Raw genomic sequence first — 5,000 nt, forward strand, 5'->3', positions numbered from 1 at the left:
TCGGACCAGCACACTGCAGATGTCCACCGCGCTTCGCACCGGGCCCGCGAGGACCTACTTTGGCCGCACGGCGCCGCGTGCAGGGTGCGCCGGCGCGCAGCTGCGCCGCCTGCCGCCTCCGTCGGCCGGCGCGCCTGCCACTGGCCGCCCCCACCAGCCGGCTGTAGCGCGTGCGCCCACGCACCGCGCGGCCAGCACGCCGGGAGGCCCCCCCTCACCGGCCGGGGACGGTCCCACCCAGCCACCGCCGCGTATCGCTTCACACCCAGATGCCATTCACGTTCGTGGGCATGGTGGGTATCGCTGGAACAACCGGTTGGTAGCTCAACCGATCGTCGCCATCACTGATTCACCTCTAGCGAGAACAACCGCACCACAACGGTTTACCAGTTGTTCATTTGCATAACGTCACCAGCAAACGTAGGCGTCCATCGCCATTTGCAAATTCAACGATTGTTGCATGCCTGTGTCAGGTGTCACGACACACTATGTCTGCCCACATACACGCAACAACATGTGCACGCTTCGCGAACACGTGGAAGGTGGCCCCCGTACGTATGCGATGTCCATTGCGCGAACGACTGTCAACCGGCCTCTGTCGCATGTCGCAGATGTGGAACGCAGTGCACCATGCTACCACGGTGTGTGAGAAGAGACGACTACGTCTGACAACACGCGCCACTACATCAACAGACGGCTCATGCTGATCGCCATCCAGGGCATACCACACTGCAATCCAGCTCTTATAGGGAGACGACACGTAGCTGAGTGCACAACATTTGGACCGCATGGTTCGCCGTTGTTGGCGCAGTCGTTGTACGGTCACATGTACCACGATGTATCATTCAGTACATGAGGACCAATGTGCAGTACAGTGTGTGATTTGGACGTACAACATCAGCGGACAGTTGACACAGGCCGTACCACAGCGTAGGCTAAGTGCTTCGCACATGCGAATGCCAATGAACAACTGCAAATGCCAATGAACAACTGCAAAGGGCATTGAGCATGTACGTCCTGCTGCCATCCACATTACAGTGTATAGCTGCAAGGTGTTTAACATGAAGCGATACACTGGGGACCGGGCAGTGCGAGTAGCAAACTATATTGCGGGGGTTGCAGTTAGGCAACACTACACTAATTTAACGCGTCGTATGACAATTACAGAGCAGGTTAAGGCCCAACGTGTGTTGGGTTAAGGCCCAACGTGTGTTGGGTTAAGGCCCAACGTGTGTTGGGTTAAGGCCCAACGTGTGTTGGGTTAAGGCCCAACGTGTGTTGGGTTAAGGCCCAACGTGTGTTGGGTTAAGGCCCAACGTGTGTTGGGTTAAGGCCCAACGTGTGTTGGGTTAAGGCCCAACGTGTGTTGGGTTAAGGCCCAACGTGTGTTGGGTTAAGGCCCAACGTGTGTTGGGTTAAGGCCCAACGTGTGTTGGGTTAAGGCCCAACGTGTGTTGGGTTAAGGCCCAACGTGTGTTGGGTTACGTTAAGGGGCAATGTGGGTTACGTTAAGGGGCAATGTGGGTTACGTTAAGGGGCAATGTGGGTTACGTTACGGCGCAATATAGGTTACGTTACGGCGCAATATAGGTTACGTTAAGGCGCAATATCGGTTACGTTAAGGCGCAATACAGGTTACGTTAAGGCGCAATACAGGTTACGTTAAGGCGCAATACAGGTTACGTTAAGGCGCAATACAGGTTACGTTAAGGCGCAATACAGGTTACGTTAAGGCGCAATACAGGTTACGTTAAGGCGCAATACAGGTTACGTTAAGGCGCAATGCAGGTTACGTTAAGGCGCAATGCAGGTTACGTTAAGGCGCAATACAGGTTACGTTAAGGCGCAATACAGGTTACGTTAAGGCGCAATACAGGTTACGTTAAGGCGCAATACAGGTTACGTTAAGGCGCAATACAGGTTACGTTAAGGCGCAATACAGGTTACGTTAAGGCGCAATACAGGTTACGTTAAGGCGCAATACAGGTTACGTTAAGGCGCAATACAGGTTACGTTAAGGCGCAATACAGGTTACGTTAAGGCGCAATACAGGTTACGTTAAGGCGCAATACAGGTTACGTTAAGGCGCAATACAGGTTACGTTAAGGCGCAATACAGGTTACGTTAAGGCGCAATACAGGTTACGTTAAGGCGCAATACAGGTTACGTTAAGGCGCAATACAGGTTACGTTAAGGCGCAATACAGGTTAGGTTAAGGCGCAATACAGGTTAGGTTAAGGCGCAATACAGGTTAGGTTAAGGTACGACATAGGTTAGGTTAAGGTACGACATAGGTTAGGTTAAGGTACGACATAGGTTAGGTTAAGGTACGACATAGGTTAGGTTAAGGTACGACATAGGTTAGGTTAAGGTACGACATAGGTTAGGTTAAGGTACGACATAGGTTAGGTTAAGGTACGACATAGGTTAGGTTAAGGTACGACATAGGTTAGGTTAAGGTACGACATAGGTTAGGTTAAGGTACGACATAGGTTAGGTTAAGGTACGACATAGGTTAGGTTAAGGTACGACATAGGTTAGGTTAAGGTACGACATAGGTTAGGTTAAGGTACGACATAGGTTAGGTTAAGGTACGACATAGGTTAGGTTAAGGTACGACATAGGTTAGGTTAAGGTACGACATAGGTTAGGTTAAGGTACGACATAGGTTAGGTTAAGGTACGACATAGGTTAGGTTAAGGTACGACATAGGTTAGGTTAAGGTACGACATAGGTTAGGTTAAGGTACGACATAGGTTAGGTTAAGGTACGACATAGGTTAGGTTAAGGTACGACATAGGTTAGGTTAAGGTACGACATAGGTTAGGTTAAGGTACGACATAGGTTAGGTTACGGTACGACATAGGTTAGGTTACGGTACGACATAGGTTAGGTTACGGTACGACATAGGTTAGGTTACGGTACGACATAGGTTAGGTTACGGTACGACATAGGTTAGGTTACGGTACGACATAGGTTAGGTTACGGTACGACATAGGTTAGGTTACGGTACGACATAGGTTAGGTTACGGTACGACATAGGTTAGGTTACGGTACGATATAGGTTAGGTTACGGTACGATATAGGTTAGGTTAAGGTACACATTGTTGTAAGGAAAGGTTTAATGGGGGGCGGGGCGGGGCGGCCGGTTTGTTGATTGTGATTATAGTAAGTGGATGCCTGCGGCATCATCTGATTTGCCACGTCAGGATGCACCTTTGGCTCATGACAGGCGGCGCTCTCATTCCATGCTTGTGGCAGACCTGTGTCTTTCATTCCTGCCATTGTTTGTGTGCTGTGAGAGGAGGCAGTATTGTGATGTTGGGTGCACCCCTGTGTAGGACATGTGTGGGTGTTGGTGGCTTGGCTGAGCAATGGTGGTTGTCGGGTGGGTGGGATATTCTGTTTTCTGAGTGGACCTCCCAGTCTGGTTATGACAGTGTGGATTGTCTAATGTGGCGGAGAGGATGCACTGGGTGTTGTTCCATGCTGGTGCTTACATATTGTCTGTGTGCGTGTTACAGGCAGAGAGTAGTGCGTGATAAGGGTGTGTGGCTGACGTGTGGTTGTGATTGTGAGCAGAGTCTTTCAGCATGTATACGGACAGTTGTATACATTATCTGTATTCTGATGGCTCTATCTATTACTAATCAGCGCCGTGTATACGTTTAATCCGGTTCCAGTCGAAACTGTTGTATCTCTGTACATTAGTGACACGGCGAGCCCGCTATGTAGTTACTCGTCTCGGCAGCTTCCACCGGTGTATGGCAAATGATTATAAGGAATCAGTCTAGTCGTCAATACCGATGGTGTGACGTCACATGTCTGGGGTGGGGGACACTGCGCCCTTCCGGTGGGTCATGGCCTAGAAAGACTCTTCCCACGCAGGGGGGCGTGGACTGTCATTGACTCTTCCAGGTAATATACTTGCCGTACGTTCTTGCGACTGCGAGTGCAACGCTCACCGGTACCGACATGGATGGAGCGCCTCCTAGCTGACCGCTCAGCATCGGCATTCGTACAGAGAGCAACGCGGTCGCGTCTCTAGCTCGTAACTGGTACAGCCCGCAGCTCATGTATAGGGACAGCGGGAATGTCGCATATTGGAGATAACTCTTCATGAAACGCATGTTATAGGGGTGGATTGCACATTGCGACTGCGGGAAAAGTCCGCCGTTCATCCGCTGGAGTTGCGAGTTGGGCGGTTGGAGTGGGGCGCAGGTGGAGTGATTGCCGGTCCACGATTTCGTGCGGCAGAGGCGCTGGCGTTGGGGTGCTGTGGTCGACAGAGGACGCAGGCTTTGTGGGTGGGGTCGAAAGATGGGCACTGTGGGCCCATCGATGTCTTGGTCGGCTTGGCGTCTCATAGATGGCGGTATCGTCGTTGCAGGACGTCATGCCGCGGGAGACCTACAGATGGCGCTGTGTTTTGTGGTGCGCTCGACATGGCGGACGTAGTGTTGTCAGATTCGCATAGATGGAGGTATTGCATGTGGTTTCGCCGTATTTTCATAGATGGCGATACCGTTTTGCCGGCATGGTTGGCGTAGTTCCGTCGGATCCCTGTAGATGGAGGTGCCGTTTCTGGGCTGGATGTCAATGTCGTTGCGTCACATTCGCATAGGTGGCGGCATCGTCGTAATACCTCGCCCACTACGGACTTATCACCACCCACACTAGCCGCCCCGGGGACTTGCCGACGACACACCCTATCCCAAGTCTATTTTCTTGCGGAGCATCATGTGTTATTATATTTTATTTCACATCCATAGTGTAGGGGTATTGTAGGTCACCGTACTGCGGTGGACGCTATGTTACCACGGGACGGCGAAAACGTACCGTCGACCGCCGGGCACCGCCCGACACCCGCCCGACGACGCCGCCTCCGCGCGGCGCGCCGGCCGCTGGGCCGACATCGACCGTCCGGCACCCATCGCGGCACCCAGCGCCGGTCGCCGAAGCGATACGCTGTAGCGCGGCAGAACACAAGGCGCCCGGCC

This window comes from Schistocerca americana, unplaced genomic scaffold, assembly GCF_021461395.2.
Source record: "Schistocerca americana isolate TAMUIC-IGC-003095 unplaced genomic scaffold, iqSchAmer2.1 HiC_scaffold_198, whole genome shotgun sequence".
NCBI classification, from domain to species: domain Eukaryota; kingdom Metazoa; phylum Arthropoda; class Insecta; order Orthoptera; family Acrididae; genus Schistocerca; species Schistocerca americana.